This window comes from Nerophis lumbriciformis, linkage group LG06, assembly GCF_033978685.3.
Source record: "Nerophis lumbriciformis linkage group LG06, RoL_Nlum_v2.1, whole genome shotgun sequence".
Taxonomy (NCBI): Eukaryota; Metazoa; Chordata; class Actinopteri; order Syngnathiformes; family Syngnathidae; genus Nerophis; species Nerophis lumbriciformis.
The window spans coordinates 23,394,900-23,411,480 of record NC_084553.2 but is presented as its reverse complement, the minus strand read 5'-3'; the positions used below and the strand labels follow the sequence as shown (position 1 = coordinate 23,411,480).

The window sequence follows — 16,581 nt, the reverse complement described above, 5'->3', positions numbered from 1 at the left end:
ATCCCAAATAGTTCAACTTTGGTTTAGAAACGACCAGTTTTTATTTTCCACAGGTTTATGCCACCAAGCGCGGAAGGTTTTGGTTAGCTTTGTTCTAAAATGATCTAATCTACCTCCCAACCCACTCAATATTTAATCACCGTAAGGAAGTCAACATGGGAAAAACACTTAGTATACTATAAAAGCAAGCACTGAAAAGTGAGTACATAGATGCCTACCCAGCTTTTCTATAAACATTTTACAGATGCAAAATATCAGCGATAAACATGTTTACACTCATACTGCTTCAAGTACACCATAGTAAATACTTAACATGACTGCATATTTTGCAGTGGCGCAGCAAGGTTCAGCGATACAACCAGAAAAGCAGTACCTCACTGCATGCAGCAAAGATTTATGAGTTGACATTTTGGAAAAGTTCATTCAACACATTGAAGAGGACGGATGCCAAAGGATTGAGCTTACACAAACATCAAACATAAACACTATTGGACTATGCACAAGACTTGCCATATACATACACGCAAGTGCACGAACACGCACAAACACACAGGCATATGGCCAGGCTTGCTCCTGGTACCAAGTCATCATTGGCTGAGCTGCACTGGACACACGCTGTAGAGTCCTGCACCACCAGCACATCCCTCGTTAATTACTGTAGAGAGCTGCATTCTTTGAAGCTTTTGTTTCAGCCACATTACTTCCGAACTATTTGTCCTGGAATTTTGCAGCATACCCAGTTAGTGAGGCAACACTGCAGCACAGAAGAACATCTATTTGTTTGCATCGAGCTTTAGCGGTGGCAGTGTGGTCCCAAATGGCAAAATTAACTCTTGCTGCGGATTAGCAACACAACAGTATGGAGTTTTAAGAAAACATTGTAAAAACACTGTCGTGACTAGTATGAAGCAACCGTGTCATAAGAAAATATATTACATTTACAGATATTCTTCAGCAAGGTTGTACTCTGAAAAAAAGTTAAACTGAATCGTGGATTCTACATTGCATATACAGTAGCAAGCAGAAGTTGTGCAATGAGCAATGTGCACTCTGATAAGAGCCAGGCAGTAGGAGCCATGAAGACAGGGATATCCAGCCTGCTAATAGCGATTTAACTAATAGTGAAATGAAGTCATGAAAACAAGCAACCATTAACATTCCATGATCAATAACAAATCAAAACGAGTGGTACATAGAGGAACACATAAGATGACATAGGTCATATGCCTATAATAATTTAAACTAATATATATATATATATATATATATATATATATATATATATATATATATATTAATATTTAATGCTATGTCTCACAACATCCATCCATCCATCCATTTTCTACCGCTTATTCCCTTCGGGGTCGCGGGGGGCGCTGGAGCCTATCTCAGTTACAATCGGGCGGAAGGCGGGGTACACCCTGGACAAGTCGCCACCTCATCGCAGGGCCAACACAGATAGACAGACAACATTCACACTCACATTCACACACTATATATATATATATATATATATATATATATATATATATATATATATATATCAAGGCAGCACGGTGGGAGAGGGGTTAGTGCATCTGCCTCACAATACGAAGGTCCTGAGTAGTCTTGGGTTCAATCCCGGGCTCAGGATCTTTCTGTGTGAAGTTTGCATGTTCTCCCCGTGACTGCGTGGGTTCCCTCTGGGTACTCCGGCTTCCTCCCACCTCCAAAGACATGCACCTGGGGATAGGTTGATTGGCAACACTAAATTGGCCCTAGTGTGTGAATGTGAGTGTGAATGTTGTCTGTCTATCTGTGTTGGCCCTGCGATGAGGTGGCGACTTGTCCAGGGTGTACACCGCCTTCCGCCCGATTGTAGCTGAGATAGGCTCCATCGCCCCCCGCGACCCCAAAGGGAATAAGCGGTAGAAAATGGATGGATGGATGGATGGATATATATATATCAGTGACGTGCGGTGAGGTTCATGGCTGGTGAGGCACTAAAATCATCACAGTCAGATTTACAAACATACGAACCCTAAAGAGTATCTTATTCACCATTTGATTGGCAGCAGTTAACGGGTTATGTTTAAAAGCTCATACCAGCATTCTTCCCTGCTTGGCACTCAGCATCAAGGGTTGGAATTGCGGGTTAAATCACCAAAAATTATTCCCGGGCGCGGCGCAGCTGCTGCCCATTGCTCCCCTCACCTCCCAGGGGGTGAACAAGGGGATGGGTCAAATGCAGAGGACAAATTTCACCACACCTAGTGTGTGTGTGACAATCATTGGTACTTTAACTTAACTTTAACTTTACACATACAAACTCTAGCACACAAAAAAGCACATTTAATAAAAAAACTTTATTATGGTCTTACTTTTACTTATAAATGAAGTCCATGCGCCGCTGTTGTGCTGGATTAATGAACCCCCTGACGGGAGTGTTATAGCAACTAAAGCCCTCACTTCAACTTTCCACGTGCAAGATTGAATCTATTTAAAAAAGTGTAACCGAGGGTTTATAAATATTGCCTATACTGTATGAAACTACAAAATAACAAACACGGAGGCTCCAGTTTACACGAGGACCACTTTATTTATCTTCTTTCAAAAACCTACGCTCCACTCCAACGTGTCATCACTTCCGCTCTTAGCGCCTTCAAAATAAGAGCTCAAGGCATATACTGTATAACAGCGCATAACAGGAACTTAACGACACAAAGAGGAAAGCCCATTAAAATAGGTTACAAAAGTTATTTAATAAGAAGCCAAAAAGTGCAAAAACAATAATGTTCGTGTTGGAGGAGTTGTGAATTAGGTACACCTGCAGTCTGCAGATGTACCCAATGTTGTGGCCCTGCAGTCATTCACAACTCCTCCAACACAAACATTATTGTTTTTGCACTTTTTGGCTTCTTATGAAATAACTTCTTTAAATAGATTCAATCTTGCACGTGGAAAGTTTAAGTGTGGGCTTTAGTTGACATAACACTCCCGTCAGGGGGTGCAAATTCTACGGCGGCGGTGCAGGAGGCGGATTACTGCGAGCCTCAGCCAGTGCGTCTTTTGCAGCCGTTGTATGATCGCTCAGCACAAGAAATACGTTACGCACATACAGTTGTTGACAAAATACACTGTACATTATATACCTCAGCTAACTAAACTATGGAAATGTATAATATAATTCATATAGCAATACGGTCTCACTGCACAGCAGGCCAGCAGTTAGCCGAGTCCGCAATCCATGGTGAGGCACAAATGAGTGACGTGCCTCAACTGGCTGCTGTTCACCGCACCGTCTCTTCTCAGTATTTGAACGGCAAATGTAAAAATTCAGCGATTTTGAATAAAAATAATCTAAAACTGGTGAAGTTAAATGGAAAATAACTGTATAGTATAATCACTGGATACATTTAACAATTTAATATTTTTTTTTTTCTTTTTACATTTTTTTTCTTTCCATGATGGCCTCTAGTGATTGCACGTCACTGATATATATACACATATGTATATATATATATATATATATATATATATATATATATATATATATATATATATATATATATATATATATATATATATATATATATATATATACATATTACCAAATAGTAGCCCGGGCGTTTATTTCACAAAATCGATTTTGGAGACAGGCGTTTAAAAGAAGCAGGCGGTTATTTGCACAAGGCTTTTATTTATTTTTGCACCAGCCTGCACCAGGCCATTATTTGGTTACAATAGTTACTGTCCAGTATTTTTTTGTCGTACAAAAAACTTTAAATCTAAAAGCTATTGTAAACATACAAACAAAAAAACAAGAGATCAACATGAGCTAGGCTATCAAAAGACAAGAGATCAACAAGGCCTCAACCTGGCAGTAGTGCAACAATTGTCAAATAGAATACCAATACTAAAAATAAATAAACTTTTTAAATAAAGCAGCCTAAAAAAAAAAAAAAATTATGGTACCAAGTACTCAAGTATAAAACCCACCATCAAAACAGAACAATAATACTGTCAAATAAATAAAATAAAGGCTACAGTACTCCAAGTTTTAAATAAAGCTGCATACAGGAAAAATACAATTATGGTACTCTATAAAACCATCAAAACAACAATACTGCAGCAAACGCAACCCCAGTAGCATTTTTTTCTAAATTATGCAAATAACAGCCCATGGGCGGCTATTTGGACATAGGCGGTTATTAGGAAGAGGCGGTTAATTCACAAAATGGGGTCAGACCCCGGGCGGCTATTAGGACATGGGCGGTTATTTGCCCAAGGGCGTTTATTTGGTAATATACAGTATACATATATATACACATATATATATATATATATATATATATATATATATATATATATATATATATACTTTCATTGTGTCTCAAACTGCAAAGTAGAAATTAACGTGCCACCTTTTTCCTTTGTTTAGTTATCCATTTGTTATTCTGAATTAGGGAGAACTTTATAAGACAAGAATTTGCGTTCTGGGTCACCCCAAATATGTGTGAGTTTTCTACATATACAGTGATATTTTGCCAACGAGTGGCCCACATCACAAGTTGTTTGAGATCAAGGCTGTCTCTTAGCTTTTTTTTTTCCCTTAAAAGAGTCCTAATGTGCAAAATTAACTTTTCTTATCTGTTTTTATGTATTTAGGATCCCCATAAGTCCCCGAAATTTGAAATTAAAACAAGGAGGCATGGCGGAAATATTTATGAAACAATTGTGCCTTCTTTCATACTTCCTCCAAATGAGCTGTTTAAAATTTGAGTAGCTTGTGACGTATTTGTCGCCATTTACGTCAGCGTAGTGGTGGGCGATATGGCCGAAAACTATATCACGATATGCACGATTTAAGCCTACCAATATATACAGTAAAATAATTTCCAACTAACCAAGAGTGCTGTTTATCAGTGGAGAGAGTGTCTGTTAGCCACGTAGGCTGAGCACGGCTAAAGTAATATAATAATTCAAGTATATTTGAAGGTAGTTGCAGATTTGAGACACTAGGTAGCAATAGTGTATAAGCTATTGAACACAGTTTGGGAAACAAACAAAGACAGACACACTTGTACCCACACTAAAATTATACAGCTAAGGAGAAAAACTGTTTGAGGTTGCTTTTATTTTCTCAATACAGATTTCATCAGCTGCTGTGACTGAGAGTTAATGAGGTGAGGAAACATGCAGCAGGTGATGTGTCGTGAACGTTGTCACAACTTTTTTATAAAGTCTTTAGTTTGGTTTACTGGGATGTTCACTCGTACTTTATTTAACTGCAAACTGTATCAGTGTTTAAATAACATCAATACTGGCTAAAATGTTTTGTCATCTCATCGAATTGAACGCAGGCTGTGAAGATTGTGTGTTTAACGTGAGGAGTATCACTCCTCTTTAATTTTGTTGGCCAAACGGTTGTACTGATAGGAGGTGTTGGAGAAGAACAAAGCTTGTTTATTTGACTTTATCTTCATTAGCCTAACTGCTTTGTGTTTTATTTTGATATCAAAAAATTAACACCAAGATTTTTTTTTCAAGTCACAAAGGTATCACTTAAAAAACATTCATGTGACATAGCACGTTGTTAATGTGTTATTGTGTGTAGTTAATTCCTATATGGCATATTTCTGCTCAAACTCTTAATGGTTCTGTCCCGATACAGGATCTACATGTACATATAAATGTACATTACTTAAATAAATAATTAAAAAAACTCCATCCATCAAAATGTAAAAATAGAGATAAAGGCATCATGTAATGACAAAAAGCTGACAAGTTGATATTATTAAAAAATAAACATAAACTAACATTTGTCTTTAGAGATATAGATAACATTTATCTATAGCCAGACAAATATTTTTTTATGTATTTAATATTTGTTTGCTTACTATGGTATATTATTTTATTATTATTTATTTGTTCACTGTTCTGTTACAGAGAACAAGGAAATTGGATACAATTGCTATGATATGAAAAGGGGTAGGATTAAATAAGCTCTGGTTCTTTCTACTCCTTTTCGGACGTGCTGTAATGAAACAACTGGAAATGTGTGATGAATGACATTGTATCGTATGCATGTTCGAAATAAACTGAAACTGAACTGAACTTTTTATTAGACATTACAAAATGACATGATGGTATTACATTCACACCCCAACACTGCTTTACCTAACAATCAGTAATCATGATTTCAATATTGATAACAATAATCTTAATTATTACTTTGGCCATAATTGGCAGCCCTAGATTTCAGACATCAGGGGTCCCCAAACTTTTTGACTCGGGGACCGCATTGGGTTAAAAACATTTGGCCGGGGCCCGGGCTGTGTATATACATATTTATATTCAGAGCGCGATGATGTCACGTTATCGATGGCAAAATGCATTTTATACAATATGATTTGCCTGACCGGCTAGGAGACACAAAGTAACAAGCGGCAGAGAATGGATTAGAAAGGACAGATTTTTTTTTTTTTTACTTGGGACTTCCTGTGGGCCGGATTGTGGACGCTGGCGGGTTGGATCCGTAGTTTGGGGAACCCTGTCATACATGAACAATATTTTTATTGATATGGACAAGAATGCAGTTACGTCTTATGGCTATCAGGTGCCATCTTTCAACATCCTTATATATATATATATATATATATATATATATATTAGGGCTGCAACTAACGATTAATTTGATAATCGATTAATCTGTCGATTATTACTTCGATTAATCGATAAATAATCGGATAAAAGAGACAAACTACATTTCTATCCTTTCCAGTATTTTATTGTAAAAAAAACAGCATACTGGCACCATACTTATTTTGATTATTGTTTCTCAGCTGTTTGTACATGTTGCAGTTTATAAATAAAGATTTATAAAAAAAATAAATAGATAAAAAAATAAAAAAATAAATTGCCTCTGGGCATGCGCATAGCATAGATCCAACGAATCGATGACCAAATTGATCGCAAACTATTTTTATAATCAATTTTAATCGATTTAATCGATTAGTTGTTGCAGCCCTAATATATATACAGTATATATATATATATATATATATATATATATATATATATATATATATATGTATGCATGCATGTATGTATGCTTTGGAGCCCCAGCCTCGAAAAAAAATAATGTTTGCCTTGGTGCCCTTCCAACTTGCCTTGGTGCCCTGAAATATGAGCCCTCCTTTAAGACAACACTTGCCTTGACCTTAAAAAGTTAAAATTCGAGGCCTGTAGTTAGCGTAGCAAATGCAACAGTCAGAGTCCAGTGTCTCAGTCAATAGCATTAGATAACATATGGCTAGCAGTAGATAAATAACGAGACAGATAAAACTTTGATACTCAAACCATGTAAAGGACAGCGCTGAGAAGAAGCGAATGATATGCTTTGAATTAAAGTAAAACATCTTTAAAAACATGATTGAGATACACGTGTTGCTACGATCTGCACAAACCTGTAGAAGGACGAGTCAATAAAAGATGTAATAACGCTAGCCAAAAGTGTTCAAATTATTTTTAAACGGCGGATATGTACCGTATTTTTCGGACTATAAGTCACAGTTTTTTTCATAGTTTGATTTATATATGTTTTTTTCCTTCTTTATTATGCATTTTCGGCAGGTGCGACTTATACTCCGGTGCAACTTATACTCCGAAAAATACGGTATTCATCAAACTGTGGAGATGCTGCTGATAGTTTTTTTGGCAAAGAAGCACCTCACAGGAGCTACCGTAGAAGTCCGCTCTCTGAGGTAAATTATGTACTTTATTATGTATGGTTTAATAAAACTACTGTACTGTAGTTGCTTGTTATTGTATTGTTTCTGATACAATATTTGTTCGATTTTACCAGAGTCACCTGGTTGTGATGCAGAAGTACCAACCAACCACATGCGGCACTTATGAATAATTAATAGTTAAACATGTGTCAACTGTCTTTACCTCAATTGAAAAACTACATTTTAGGAAGCTGTGGGTTCTTATTGACAACCAAATAGATTAACCAAACTGTGTCCACCTTTTTAAAACACACACATTTTTACACGCAGTCTTGTTGCTGAGCACAAACCACTAGCCATTAGGTCAGGTGAAGTTTCTGTTTGTAAGGGAGGGAAACATGACTCACAAGCACATTTTTCAATGCAGCACTGTTTACATTCACAAAGCAAAGGGTGCAAGTGCAATCAGAGTGCAAGTTCAAACCACTTCAAGCCGCTAACGCTAGTTGAAAATAAGGTGTGTTATAGTTAGAATAAAGGTACAGTTTGAAGTTTGTGCGTACACTCACATGCCCTGCACAATATAATGAGATCTAATGCAGGAAATGCGCAGTATCAAACAACCAATCAAAAATAACAATGCTTTGTTTTGTAAAATCTTAACAATACACTAATTATTGTGGCTGTGGTTTCCAGGGCACTGCATCACAAAAAAAAATATTTTTGTGATTTATCTCTTGTATTACAATAATATAAAAATAAGTGTAAATCATTACTTCAGACCTATTTTAACAGTCTACCAATCAAAAATGTGTTGAGTTTAATCTCACAGTATTCCTATCTGAAGAAACCATAGTACACAGCTTGCATACAACTAATATGCTTCTGCCTCCTGCGCTCTGCCCACTTGTACATCACTGCAGGGGTCCAGGATACACAACTGTATGATCCCAATCCGACCCGGAGATCCAACCAGAAGGAGAACCGCAGTAACATTGTGTTTTTTAACACATCCAACTTAGATTCAGAAAACATGAACCTCTCACAACACAACAGTATAGCCACTACTAGCACAGATTATGCATTGGGGTGCACATACATTTAAGACTCTCTCACCTGACATGGTCAATGGAGTCATCACCAATCAGCTGCTAGTTTTCCTGAAATGCTACAGTTCATGGGAATTCTCTCAGGATTATCAAGACATGTGCAGGAAGCCGAGGATCTAGCGTAGAGGAACTCAGACTGTGCAGTGCAACACTTTCAGGAGAGATAGTAAAGTCACCTCCCTCCCATCAGTGGAATACCTCAGCTGTTTATCAGATCCTACCCCTCTCAATGTTTCACTTCTCTAGATTCTACACGACTCCTTGTCAAAGTGCTGGATGTGCGGACACTTGTAAAAAAGACATGTCAAGGTACTGGTGTCAAATGATTTGTCCTTCACATTGACCTACAGTATATTACTATTTTGCAATACAGGAGTAATATTTCACTTTCCTGGTGAAATATGTGCTGGCATCTCCAAGCAACCATGTTCTACAAAACATTGACTACTTGATTGTGTGAATGAATGCCAAGCATTCATTCACACATATTTTTCTACACCTAAAAACTATCTATTTATTTTTGTGCGATTGCTCAAGCATTCACTCAAAAAATTATCTATTATTATTAGGGCTGTGAATCTTTGGGTGTCCCACAATTCGATTCAATATCGATTCTTGGGGTCACGTTACCTATGCTGCTACCTCTTTGCTGCGCGAGGGCGTATACGTATGTGACGTATGTCGTGACAGTATGTGACGTATGTAAGAAGGTGCGCTTGTCTGTCTGTGAGGAGGAGAGACAGGAAAGAGCAAGGAGAGCCTGTAGTGTAATGCCAGCAGCTAAAAGCAACTGCGTGAGAACGTATACTCGAATATCACGAGTGTGTCATTTTCTGTATCGCACAGAGACAAACCGCGTATATCGATATATCGCCCAGCCCTAGTTGGAGAATGAACTATTCTGATTCGTACACCAAATTCATATATGTTTCAGTAAAATAGACGATTTTGTGCGGACACGCACAGAGGAGAGAACAAGTTATGCTAGTGCTAAACTAATCTAAGCTCAGCACACTTCTGCCACGCTCACCATCAACACCGGTGCCCCACAGGGTTGTGTGCTAAGCCCTGCGCTCTTCACCCTCTTCACACATGACTGCATAGCCTCTTCAACATCCAATCTCACTGTCAAATATGCCGACGACACCACGGTGCTTGGGCTCATCAGTAATAATGATGAGACAGCATACAATGCAGAGGTCCATCAGCTGGCTTCATGGTGTGCTAACAATAACTTGGTTCTTAACACTAACAAAACCAAATAACTAATTGTAGACTTCCGCAGGAAAGGGCAGAACAAACACCCTCCACTTTTAATTAATAACAATCTCGTAGAAAGGGTCAAGCATTTCAAATTCTTAGGGGTGAACATAACAGAAGATCTATGCTGGGACATTAACACTGCTTCTACAGTCGGAAAGGCCCAACAACGTCTTTTTTTTTGGAGGAAACTAAAATGCGCAAACATTCCGCAGAAATCAATGGTCAACTTTTACAACTGTGCCATCAGCAGTGTCCTCACTTACGGATTTTTAGTGTGGTTTGCTAGCTGCACTAAGGCGAACCAACAGGCCCTCCAGCGAGTGGTTAAAGCGGCGGGGAAAATTACAAGGAGGATACTCCCAGAAATAAAGTTGATTTGATTTGATTTGATGTACACAACTCGCTGCCTAAAGCGAGTAGACAACATCCTGAAGGACAGATACCACCCAGCAGATACCACCCAGCACATGGCCTCTTCAACCTGCTACGATTCGCGCCAGGACCACCAGAATGTCTCACAGTCTGTATCCCCAGGCTGTGAGACTGCTAAATGAACAGCCTGCCCCTTTGCTGCCCCGGACCATCTTATTACCTCACTCTTCACCACCTCAAAAATTGTGCTCTGGACATTGCATTGCTGCAACATCAACGTAACACCCATCAGACATCTGACTGTTCCCACCCCCACACCCCTCTTATCGCGATCTTCCTGACAATGCTAAAATGCTAAAATGTAAACTATTGTCAACCTGCACATCAATGCAGTTTCTATGCCGCTGGACAAAGCTCAAACAAAATCTCGTTGTTCATGTATGACTTAAGTGTTATTATGACAATGACAATAAAGGAATTGATTGATTGATTGATTGATTTAAACTAGCTTGAATGAAGTAGTAAAACAGCAAAAAAATAAATATTTTGATGGTAAAACCCAAATTATTTAAATGGGAGACAATAGTAGTTTTCGATTTGTTGAGTTATTGTGCACTATCCGCTTTATTTAAAAAAAAAAAATGTAGCATTCATTACCACTAATTGAATACATCTTCTGATTCACAATGCTAACAAATTCTAAATTTAATAAGATAACCGTTATAAAATGTGTTACTGTGTTAACTTTAGTTACGTGCTATAAAATATTTTGAGTCCATTATCTATTGTCAAGGTATCAAGATCAGGACTGGAAATGGGATCGGATCTAAGGTAAAAAAAATCGGATTGGGATCGGAGACCAAACATGCAGATCAGGACATTAATTTTCCTGAGGGAACTCTCCTGAAGGAATCAATAAAATACTATCTATCTGATATATAATAATGCTATACAAAATGTTAATAATATACAACATGATGATTAAATATTCCTTATAAAATCGATTCATGATCGAATCACAATCCCTGAATCGTAATAAAAATGGGACCCATTACTTCCCTGCTTGGCACTCAGCATCAAGGGTTGGAATTGGGGATTAAATCACCAAAATGATTCCAGTGCGTGGCCACCGCTGCTGCTCACTGCTCACCTCACCTCCCAGGGGGTGAGGGTGATGGGTCAAATGCAGAGGATAGTCTCACTACACCTCGTGTGTGTGTGACAATCATTGGTAATTGAATCGTGAAGTACCCAAAGAGTCCCACCTCTGTGACAGATTATTATTATCTCCCACAGGAATCATTTTGTTTTAAATTAGAACACGGAGGTTAACCAGGCTCTTGGAATGGATTATGTTCAACATCAACAAAAATTGACCATTGACTAGCAGTTTGCTAGTTGCACCAGAGCAGTGCAACCAGCTATTTACTAAGTCCAACTTGGTTTACCTTGAGGAATTGCACATACTGTATTTCGTGTTACTAATAATAGGACAGATAAAATGTTGTAGTATTTGTATGGTAAGTGAAAATCAAAGTAAGTCACTTGATCACAGTCATGAACATGTAATAGCTTGTCACATTGTTAGAACTAATTTTGTAGTTTGCAATGAAGCGTAAATCAATGTTGTGAGGCTGAACAAAAGTCATTTAATGAAGCTAAGCTGCTGACTTTTTTTTGCAGGTCATTTCAATGAGCTGTCACAAATATGATTAATACCCTTTAAAAAGTGTTAGCAAACAGATGGTATGCTAAAAATAAGAGAGAACCAATCGGTGGATATGTGCATACCACAGCAATATTGGAGTCAATCAGCCCACCCAGTGTGGGAGAGAGCGAGAGAGATATCCAGTATGCTGCAGCATCCAGTCTAGCAGAAAGTACCCTTAATAACAGTGCATACTGTCTCTATGCAAGCCATTAAGCAGATAAGCATTCTGCAGCATGATTTGCACAGGTTGACTGACCTTCATCAGTTTCATAGCAGACCACTCTCGCTCAGTTTAATGGCTGATTTTGCTGCCTTACAGTGTGCAAATCAAATATGTGCCACACCGACACCGCTTTCTGGTCTTCTTGTGCCATTGTCACTCACTACTATAATTATCATCATTTGGTGCTCTTGAGTGAGTGGGCTGCAGCCAGCCATGTGTCTGCTGATGTATGCAATCAAAGACAGCATCAATACAACATTTAAGGAAATTATAACCTCCTTGGTGGAGGAAGCTCATATGCATCCCGCAAGTCACTCCAAAACAAAAACACTGACAAACACAAAGGAGCCAAAGGCTTGCCAGTGTCTTAACAGTCAGAAGGTTTAGCACAATCTGAAAGTTGACAATGCGCTAACACTTCATTAACATGCAAGGCACACACGGTTCTGACATCACCATTTCTTGCCCAGCGGTGCATTCAAAAACACAAGCAATCAGAAACACAAGTAAGGCTCTCAATAACTGCTTACTTTCAGTCCTATTAAAGTGTTGTAAAGTGACCATACACTCTGCATAGTGCATACAAAGCAAATGTTCATGTTTTAAGTTTCATATTCTTTTTAATTTTTAATTGCATACACTTGGAAATACAGTTTGTGCTTTTCTCAAACATATTCCTGCAGGTATTGTGCATGCACACTGATCTTGTGAAGACGCAATGAGGGTGTAGGGAAAAAATCCACTTTAAAGGGGACCTATGATGATTTTACTCTTTTTTGACTTGTAGCAATGTAACAATGACAGCAGAATAATGTCTTAAGCAACGCCAAAGTGTCAAATCATAAGGTTCATAACTTTGGGCGTAAGCTTGCATGCAGTTATGTATGCATCTGCCCGCAGGGTTTTGCAATCTGGCTACATTGCGACGTTACAGCTACTCATTTGGAAATGAAGTATAGCTATCAGCCAGAAAGGAAAGAGCTCTCTATGAGGCCAGCTGAGTTTGGGGAAACACAGGAAATGGTCGGATAAAGTATTATTTTTATCTGATTTTGGCATGCGCACAATAACACCGACGTGTGACATGCAGTGACATAAATGCTGCAAAAAGCTTTATAAAGCTCTGTATCAAACAGAACGAATGTTGTAACTGGGTGAATCTAAATACGGTTTACTAAATTTATGTTCGACCATGTTCATCTTCAAGATATATACTTAACTGTACCTTTTCATAATATAAATTCTGAAACTTTTGGAAAGGGTGGGATTTTCAATAGATAAATTCTGAAACTTTTGGAAAGGGTGGGGCTTGGTTTCATTTGCAATGTGGGAACGCCTCCACAAATAAATATCTTGCAGACACACGCAGAAAGTAGGTTAAAATTTACACCGAAGCATATCTAGTACTTATTATGCAGACAACAAGGAAGTGTATTAAATGTAGGTTAAAATCATCGTAAGTCTCCTTTAAATGTACTGTAGCGTATGACTTTAAATACATATACTTTCCATGACAACTCAGGCATTTGTTGCCCATCTTTATTGTAGAGTGCACATGTACCTGTATATTTTAACTAAACAGACACTTACACTGTGATTATAAAAACAAACACCAACTTTCATCCTCTTGCCAACTCCGATACCTTTCTTCCCCAACGTAGTCTTCCTCTCTGAGATCAGCACTTCAAATAGCAATAAGCAGACGTTCAAAGGCACCTTGTTCTATCACACAAAACATACAAGCACACTTTCAGAGCTTGTGTCAAGCTTCATGAAAAGGTCCTGGCCCATCTCAGATGACAAACTCTCAAAAATCACAAGCCATAGGCCTCAGGAAATCCCAAGTTAATTAACAGTAACCGGATGAGCTTTTACTACTAAGGGGCAGCATATGTGCTAAAGAATGTATAGCATTTATCTTTGATATGTATATTGTATAAGCCAGAATGTGGTGGAGATTATTGCCCCTTAAATGGGAGTATATCATCACAGAAAAACTCAGAAAGATGACATCAACAAATGTGCTGCTGTATTGCTTAGTATTTTTACTTTGATGAAGCACAAACTGACTGCAATGATTGCAATTTTGGTCCATTTAGGGAACATTCTGCCATTGCTCTCTGTATGAAAAAAAGAAAATGGGAGAGTTTGTCTTGAATGTTCTGAAGTCCTGTTTCAATGCCAGTTTTATATCAAGCACAATAATTCTGCCCAGACTAGGCTTTTGTGGATGCCTTTCAACTTGCCCTTGCTTCAGTGGGCGTAGTAAAGCAGAGCCACAAAAAACTTTGACACAATCATACATACATAAAAAAAATAAAAAATAAAATAAAATAAAAAATATATATATTTCTAAATAGTTTTCCAAATGCCTAACATATTTTCTAGACTATAAACCCCTATTTTTTTCCTATGCTTTGAACCCTGTGGCTTACAAAACGGTGTGGCTAATTTATGGATTTTTCTTCGCTAACCGCCATGATGGTTTGTATTTAACAAATTGTTTTATTAAAACACAGACAGAGACACTGAAAAGGTGTGTTATTGTTTGTGCTATGGCGCCATCATTTGGACGAGATCACTCACTGCAGATGCTGCGGGTTGAACGTCTCCAGTATTTCCTTCTGTTTAGTGCATAGAACCGGAAATACAAGTGCTGTTACATCTACTAGTCATCTATAGCATTTTAGCTATACATAGCTATTTTGTAAGTTTTACAATATACTTTAACTAAAACACTTCTTACTCACTAGACGTCACATGTTTGATAGTAGTGTTTTGATATATGATATTGTGCGTGCTATCGTAATGTAATCAAGTGCCTGTGTTGGTATTATTAATTTACTATGGCATTCTTCTTGTATTGTTTCAGTTTAACAAATTCCTCAGAAAATTCACCAAAATGTCACTGTGGAGTTATTGCGTCTGTTTAGCTGATTGGAGAGCGAGCTTCAGCAGCTTGTGGGTCCATGACGGTGACTTCTGTTTTGTTTGATCAACTGTTTTACCGCCGTATTTCAGGTGTATGTGTAAATAACTAATTTCACAATGTAATTGTTGTCATATATATATAGAACAATATTTTTTCTTCTCAAATTTAGTTGGATTGGTACATATGTACACTCTATAATCCATAAAATACATTTAAATAAAAAAAATAAAAATATTCATTTTGAAAATAGGCAAGTTTATTTTATTTCAAAAATATATACAAATACATGGATTTTACAGGCGTCTACTTGCAATCCACACACATCTCTTATGTGTGACTGCCATCTACTAGTCACACTTATCATTACACCCAGTTGTCCCGAATTAAATTGCTTCGAGGTCGGTAAGCACAACCAGAATTAATCCATACATTAAACGCACTGAGTTATAAGGCGCACTGTCAATTTTCAAGAAAATGAAGGGATTTTAAGTGCGCCTTGTAGTCCGGAAAATGGGGTAATTCTCTAAATTGGCTTTAAGACAAAACAGAGGTCATCATACAAAGTACATGTTCATGGAGGGTAGATAGTGCTGCTTCAGATACAAATAGAGTAAAAACATAAGAAAGACTAAGCAGTATTTCATAAAAATTTTATGAAAGTGAATTACTCCCTTCTTTTTCATGTTATCATAATGAGCAACCTATTACAATACATGAATTTAAGTAAAAAATAAAACCTCCTAAGGCATCATTGCCTGACCTAGTGTGAAGGTCGCAGCGCGTCACTGGAAAATACAAATGTAATCTTTAAGTCACAACATGAAATACACCTGCAGTGTCAAACCTGTTAAAAGTCGCATCGAAACTGTGTATTAAGAAATCAGTTCTATCTTATCATCAGATGTTAGCATGTTCACACACATCTCACACCACCTCACATTGACCCTGAAAGGATTAGGTTGCAAATGGGGTCTGACAGCAGACTGTAAATGGCAGATAGGGGTTGATGAGGAAAAAATAGACAGAATGCATATATAAGAACCTTTGATGGATGTTTTCAGTGACCCTTTCAGCATATGCATGCGGATACATTAATACACTGAACAAAAATATAAACGCAACGCTTTTGTTTTTGCTTCCATTTTTCATGGAAGCTGTAACACTTTTATTATATACACAAAATACCTATTTCTCTCAAATATTGTTCACAAATCTGTCTAAATCTGTGTTAGTTAGCATTTCTTCTTTGCAAAGATAAT

The 16,581-nt window shown here is 37.6% G+C and overlaps 1 protein-coding gene across 5 annotated transcripts in view; it reads right to left on the bottom strand.

Annotated features, from left to right (window-relative positions):
• plekha7b (pleckstrin homology domain containing, family A member 7b) overlaps positions 1–16,581 on the bottom strand; it is a 215,587-nt gene that overhangs the window by 123,555 nt on the left and 75,451 nt on the right. The window lies entirely within an intron of this gene.